Here is a 7,794-nt window from a genome sequence, read left to right on the forward strand (position 1 = left end):
CCAGCTGCAACAATGAGTACTTTGTAAGGGTTTGGATAGAATCATAGAACTGCAGGGTTGGAAGAGATCCCAGGGGTCAACTAGTCCAACTTCCTGCAATGCAGGAATCTCAACTAAAACATTCGTGACAGGTGGGCGTCCAAACTCTGCTTAAAAACCTCCAAGGAATACCAAGTCATCTGCAAAGGCTTTCACTTTATATTCCTTCCAACCGACTGAAATTCCTTTTTTTTTTTTTTTCATTTTTCCTTATAGTCCTTAGAAAGACTTCCAGTACTGATATGAATAATAATGGTGATAGTGGACACCCTTGTCTTGTACCTTTCGTAATTTCAATATTTTCTGTTATTATTTACTATCAATTTTGCTTTTTGATCAGAATATATCGCTTTTATTCCTTTTATAAATGGTTGTCCAATGTCCACTAATTCCAAAATTTTTAATCATAAATTCCCAAGATATATTATCAAAGGCCTTTTCTTCATCCACAAAAACTAATATCACTTGCTTTTCATTCCTGGCCATCAAATATTCAATTATATTCACGACATTCCTTATATTATCTTTCATCTGTTGGCCAGGAAGAAAGCCTGCTTGGTCCTTGTACTGTCAGAACATTCTTCCTAATATTTAGTCAGAATGTCCTTTCTTGTCACTTGATTCCATTGGTTCAGGTCCTAGCCTCCAGAGCAGGAGAAAACAATGTTGGTGGCAGTCATTTAGCTAATTGAAGATGGATATTGTATCTACTTTCCAGGCTAAACATGCCTCTTGTTTGCAACAGACCCCAGATCTTCTGCTGCTTTCCCTGCTTTTTTCCCCCTCATCTGCATTTGCAGATTGAATGCAAATTTGGGTTGTGAGCCTGGGCCACTGAGCCCTTCAAGTAACTATCAGTTCCCTGATGGACATGCTTATGACAGCTTCATTGCCAAAGCAAGGGTCAAGGAGTTAGAGCACACCCACCCCACCATCACATGTATGTCCATGGCCAAGTAAGCCCTACTCAGAGTAGACCAACTGGCCCAAAGAGGTGTGCCTCCTAGAGGCACCATTCGCCTGGGGAGCTTGTAGCCAGGGCTGCTGCAACAGCTGTGTAAGGGAGGCAGAGACGCGAGATGCCATCAGAGGAGGGAGGGAAGGAAAGAGGGACAGAGGCCAGTGTTGTCCATGGCACCCCTGACCATCATGCAAGGCACACCAGGGTGCCACGGCACACTGGTTGAGAACCACTGCTCGAGGCAAAGTGTGCTGATGCAGTTAAGCTAGCACTTGCAACATGATCTCAAGGTCTGATCTCAAGGTCTCCCAGGACACAGTGACCACGGCATCCCCCCCCCCGGCTCTTAGGTTTATTCAGCAAGCCCTAAACTACCTGGGCCCAATGTACCTTAATTATTTGATATTCTACATGCTGCACTTTGATCACTGACATCTTCTGGCAGGGCACTTTTATGGGTCATCCCATGGTCCTGAGATTTGGCAGGCCTCCACCAGGAACCAAGCCTTTGGAGTGCCAGACTGCCCCCTGCAGAACATCCCACCAGTAGAAATCCTGCCAGAATCAGTTCTGCTTTCTTTGAGATATCTTTACAAACCTGTACCTGTTCAGATAGGTCCTTTGGGAGGCTTTTGTTGTTGTTACACAAACCATTCTTAACTGATGATTTGGTAGTATTACATCTTTACGTTTTGCGCCGCCTTGGTTTTGCATATTCTTTACTTAAATGAATACAAAAATAATTCTTTAGGCTGGACTCGAACCAGACAACCTTCTTCAAACAGAGAGATGGTCCTCTCTAAAGGCAAAACACAGAGCCACCCTAATGCAAATAAGGTATGCATTCAAGGTGAACGAAAGTCACCGCGTTCCTGCCAATTCTCTGGCTCTCAGTGCAACTTGCAAACAAACCTTTCTGTGCCCTTGGCTTCAGTAGACCTTTATACACCCTTGGCTTTGAAGGTGTGTACATCACCCGGCGCTCTGGGAAGCACATTACATACACAAAAGAGGTTGGAGATGCACTGAGCCAGCAGGTTTTGCCTTTGCTTTGTAGAAAATGAGGACACAACTTTCTAAGGTAAGGCTGCCAGCCACCTGGTGGTGTGTGTGTTTGTGCGTGTGATAGAAATTACCTGGCCTTTACCTTTAAGTGCTGGTGGAGCTGCAAAAACCTACAGCTGACGTGTTTCATGGGATGCAGATAAAGCTTGCCGTTTGCTAATATTTGCAGGTCAAGCCACGGTTGAAAAGCACAGAGACCGGCCACCAAGTTCTCTAAGGAAACCTTGCTCTTTTGTTCATTTGCAACAAAGGAAACTGCCTTATACCGAATCAGCTCCACCTAGCTCAGTATTTATCTCCACTGGCTGGCAGAGGTGTCTCCTGGCCCTACCTGGGGATGCCAAGATTGAACGTGGGAACTTCTGCTTGAAAAGCGGGTGCTGTGTCCTGATTTGCTTGTACAACAGCCATAGCACAGTGCATCCCCTAGCAGGGGTCCTGAACCTCTTACCATGCTGAAGTCTTACAGGTACAGTTCCAGTGACAGGTAGGCAGCCATGTTGGTCTGCCATAGTCAAAACAAAATAAAAATATAAATTCCTTCCAGTAGCACCTTAGAGACCAACTAAGTTTGTTATTGGTATGAGCTTTCATGTGCATGCACACTTCTTCAGATATAGTTCCACTCCTCCAATGGGGAAGAGAGTTAGAGTTTCTTTTTCTTTTTTTGCTCCTTGTACAAAAGTCAAGTCGCAAGATGGTCCTGCCCAGGATGGGAGCAGGGGAGACAGAATAAAGCAGGTGACAACACTGAATATTCTTACTTAAATTATAAATCAACATAAGCGAACTTTGTGCAAATCTCTGGTTCCCTTGGTTGGTGAAGTGTTAGTGTCCACTCTAAACAGAATCCCCAGCCCCAGATGTGCTACTCATAGTCCTGTTAACTTAGGAAAGTCAGGATCTGCCTTATACCAAGTCAGACCATCGCTTATCCAACTCAGTATTTTCTACACTGATTGGCAGCAACCAGCGTGGTGTAGTGGTTAAGAGCGGTAGACTCGTAATCTGGTGAACCGGGTTCGTGTCTCCGCTCCTCCACATGCAGCTGCTGGGTGACCTTGGGCTAGTCGCACTTCTCTGAAGTCTCTCAGCCTCACTCACCTTGCAGAGTGTTTGTTGTAGGGGAGGAAGGGAAAGGAGAATGTTAGCCGCTTTGAGGCTCCTTCAGGCAGTGATAAAGCAGGATATCAAATCCAACCCTGTATGATTTCAGAGTAGCATCTGTCCAAGCCCTGCCAGGAGATGCTGGGATTGAACCTGGGAGTGCCTGTGTGCAAAGGCAGCTGCTTACATTTCTGAGGACTAAGCGATTGATTAAATAACTGATTTTCCTACTCCCACCCAAAGTGCAGCTTTCCCCAGCACTGACATCGAGTTAACGGGAAGCTGCATCATTTGAACTGTGGCCTGCAACCAGCTGTCAACAGGAAGCACAGCCAGGAGATGGAGCAGCCGTGTCCTTAATGAAGCACGGTGTACCTTTTACACTAATTAGCAAGCTTCTTTTTCCGGGATCTGGATACTTCACACAGGCTGGCTCGACAGTTTTTATTTATAGGAGAAGTGTCACCGAGCCACCTCTCCCAAACAGCATGTCCTATCGTCTCATTGCTGCAGGCAGCATGATGCTCCACTTAGAACCCAACAAGATGGTGCTTTGATGATGCTCTTTGTTCTATTTCCCCTCACCTGACTCTGTCACAGCTGCTAAAAAGCCCGAGCTGAGTTTCCCACCAAAGCTGTTATCACCTGGAAGGTGTTAAAAAAGAAAGACTAAGATTAAAACAAACACTGAAATAGCTCGCCAGCTACATGGGAAGATGTCTTTTCTTCTTTTTTTAAAAAAGAGGATTAGACAATTCCATAGAGGGTAGTGCTAGTAGTGGCTACTAGCCACAGAGTGTTATGGACCATCTGGACGATGAGGAATGGTGGGAGGCTGCAGCCAGAAAGCCCTTCAGGGAAGTCTCAGAAGAGGAAGAGGAAGAGCCAGGGGAGTGGTGGTGGGATAAGGAAGATAGGTCAGAGGATGAAGTGAGGGCAGAATGGATGGATGCTGAAAAAGCAACAGGCTAGAGTGAGAGAGAGGAAGAGAGGCAGAGAGCACTGCAGACACAGGACAGGCAGCTGAGGAGGAGGTGGGGACTGAGATTCACAGGAGCCTGCCAGTCCTACTGTATTCAGCTCCCCTCCTCCCTTGTCTCCAAGGGCACAGAGAGTTTTGCAGAGCAAAGAGCACAGGGCCCCCCTCCCCGATGGAGTTCAAGACTGCTGGGAAAGCAGCCGGACATGAAGGAGACTTAGAGGGAAGAGGGAGGCACAGATGGTCAGTTCTGGCTGTAGGTTTCTCTGTATTCTGTTTCCTTGAATAAAGAGTCAACTTTTATTGCTCGTCTCTGAGTCACTATGCTGACCAGCAGCTGAACCAGTCCTGACCCAGACAGGGGCTGTGCTCTACCTCCACTTTCTGAGGCAGCACATGGCCCTGAATATCAGCTGGTGGGCATCACAAACAGAGAGAGGAGTGGTCCAGATATTGGTGCATTATCCCCATTGCCTGTTTTTAAGTGGTGGTTCTTGCTTTTAATCAATCAGCATATACGTTTTGAAGGAGGGAGGATTGTCATGGTCAGACCACTTCCTGGTGAAACTTGGACTTTGGGGAGTCCTGATCCCTGAAGTCATTGTCTTGAACTCCACAGGAGATGTGCATTGTGGGCCATTTCTGGCTGAGATCAGACAGGCCCTGTCCCTGTTGAACTTTTGGTGTGTGGTGAAGACTTTATTTATTTCAGCAGGGATTTTAAGAAAGCTTTTCTAACTTTATTGTTAACTTCAACTGAACTATCTCATTCATATATACATACCCTCCAACATTTCTTCAATGAAAATAGGGATGTCCTAAGGGAAAGCAGGATATTCTGGGGTCTAATCAGAAACAGTAAATCGGTAAATCTAGGACTGTCCCTGGAAAATAGGGGAACTTGGAGGATATCTCTCTATAATCATTGTGTGCCACTTAGAATCTGTAGCGTTAACCAGTATGAAATTTGTTGAAATGATATAACTTAAGGGTTGTGTCCAATGTTAGTCCTACTCAGAGCAGGGCCATTAAAATAATTTCAGGGAGTCTTCTCTAGGTAAGACTTAGTTGGACACAACCAGAGAGAGAGAGAGAGAGAGAGAGAGAGAGAGAGAGAGAGAGAGAGAGAGAGTTCCTTTTTTAGAAAAAGAAAGACATGCATCTTTTTTGTAGATGGATGGGGCAGATGTTAAACAATCCATGCAGGTGCCTGGTCATGTTTGGTTGCATTACAAATCCTGCACTAACCTGATCTAATGTGCAGCTGTTTCTCTGTGTTTGCCCAATTAACCTATTAAGAATGGAATTTAACCACAGGCATCATTTCTGCATAGCTGCTGGTTAATTTATTGACAAATTAAACACACTGTCCTTTCTCTCCAACCAGCCCACAGCAGGGTGTGCGCTCGTGTTACAGCAGCAATCGCCTTGAAATGTAACTCCAGGACTTTCTGCAGAAATGATTCATATATGAGCTCACCACTGAGGTGTCCCTCAGAGTGACATGGGATGGTTGTAACAGAGAAGGTTGTCATGGAGATGCCTTCAAGCCTGTCTTTGAATTCCCCAGCAACTGAAAGCCTGGCCAGTTCTGATACACACTTCAGGCAAGCGGCGAAGAAGCCCCCTGGCCCTCCAGATGTTGTTGGAAGTAACCAATGCATGAACCAGTAATAGCTCAGTCGGTATAGCATCAGACTCTTAATCTCAAGGTCGTGGGTTCGAGCCCCATGTTGGGCTAAAAGATTCATGCATTGCAGGGGGTTGGACCAGACCACCCTTGTTGCCCCTTCCAACTATACAATTCTATGATTCTGCAAAACCAATTGCAGCTGGTAGAAGGCTTGTCTAGCTACTGAGTCTCCAGTGACATGGCTGGATCCCAAAGAAGTCAACCTGCTCCTTCATATGACATTTAAATGTATTTTTAATCTTTGTTGGAAGCCGCCCAGAGTGGCTGAGGAAGCTCAGCCAGATGGGCAGGGTACTACTACTACTACTACTAATTATTATTATTATTATTATTATTATTATTATTATTAATAATAATACCCCACCCTCAGGGCGGCTAACAAGCAATAATAAAAACAAGTTGAATGAATACAACTTAAAAACAATATTAAAATACAACATTAAAATATTGGAACATTAAAATATTAAAATGCAGCCTCATCAAAGGAGGAGAAAGGAAAAAGGAAAAAGAAAGAGGGGGAGGGAATCAAATTGGCTCCAAGCCAAAGGCCAGGCGGACCAGCTCTGTCTTACAGGCCCTGCAGAAAGAAATCAGATCCTGCAGGGCCCTGGTCTCATGAGGCAGAGTGTTCCACCAGGACAGTGTTGAGAAGGCCCTGGCTCTGGTTGAAGCCAATCTAACTTCCTTAGGGCCCGGGACCACTAGGGTGTTGCTATTTATGGACCTTGAGGCTCTAATTAATTATTAATTTCTCATCATCATGATCATCATCCACTGTAGGCAATGGACCAATTTCTTAGACACAGGAACTACTCACCCACAGTGTTTCTATCATTCCAGGATTCAAGCTGAGATTGGTTTTCCTCCATCTCACCACTGCATCCCTGGTTTAGGACTTTAACGGCTAAAGCAGTGTTTCCCAAACTTGGTTCGCCAGCTGCTTTTGGACTACAACTCCCATCATCCCTAGCTAGCAAGACCAGTGGTCAGGGATGATGGGAATTGTAGTCCCAAAACAGCTGAAGAACCGAGTTTGGGAAACACTGGGCTAAAGCCAGCACCTTGAATTGCACCCAGACACAAACAAAATTTTGATAAATTCACCAAGTTAAACTGGAAGGGCAGGGGAGATTGAATCAGAAGAATGCAAGAATCCACCTTAAACAAAAGCGGATTGGCTCAGTACTGACTGCGATGGCTGGCAGTGGCTTTCTGGGGGTTCCCCCAGGAGTCTCTCCCAGCACTACCTGGAAATGCCAGGGACTGAACCTTGGAACTTCTGCATGCATGCAAAGCAGAGAGCCAGTGTGGTGTAGTGGTTAGGAGCGGTAGACTCGTAATCTGGTGAACCGGGTTCGCGTTTCCACTCCTCCACATGCAGCTGCTGGGTGACCTTGGGCCAGTCACACTTCTCTGAAGTCTCTCAGCCCCACTCACCTCACAGAGTGTTTGTTGTGGGGCAGGAAGGTGAAGGAGAATGTTAGCCGCTTTGAGACTCCTTCGGGTAGTGATAAAGCGGGATATCAAATCCAAACTCTTCTTATTCTTATTCTCTGCCACCGAGCTGTGAACGAGGAATTCGGTGGGGGAATTCCAATATCCCTGTGAGGCATTCTGTCTTTTATACAGCAGCCACAGTGACCAAGGGTACTCAGAGGCAGGAAATGCAATCTCTCCTCGCTTTGCACATAGGCAGGTTGCCACCCTGAAAGCCTCAACCCTGCTTCCATTTGAAGCTTCTTCATTTATATATATAATACGCATTTGGGAGTCTGATGCAGCAGGGGGAAGAAACAAATTGAATCAGCTCCCTAAAGCTGCTCATCAAGGAGATTACATGGAGCAAAACAATTACTTTCTGCCTTTAATTTTAATCCAAGGATCAGTAGCCTGGGGAGGGAAGTCGCTCTCCCCCGCCCCCTCGCCTGCTCCACAGTCTATTCCATGAGT

General features: G+C 45.8%; 1 long non-coding RNA gene across 1 annotated transcript in view; it reads right to left on the reverse strand.

Moving 5' to 3' along the window:
- LOC309377024 overlaps nt 1–5,564 on the reverse strand; it is a 78,414-nt gene extending 72,850 nt beyond the window's left edge. Inside the window, exons 1-2 of the long non-coding RNA XR_014171381.1 lie at nt 5,400–5,564; nt 3,036–3,817 (exon numbers count right to left, since the gene is read on the reverse strand). This is a non-coding gene — a long non-coding RNA (uncharacterized lncRNA). The remainder of the gene's footprint in view (nt 1–3,035; nt 3,818–5,399) is intronic.
- Nucleotides 5,565–7,794: the final 2,230 nt, after the last annotated feature.

The sequence above is a fragment of the Podarcis melisellensis genome (assembly GCF_964234715.1).
Source record: "Podarcis melisellensis genome assembly, chromosome: 8".
Classification (NCBI taxonomy): Eukaryota; Metazoa; Chordata; class Lepidosauria; order Squamata; family Lacertidae; genus Podarcis; species Podarcis melisellensis.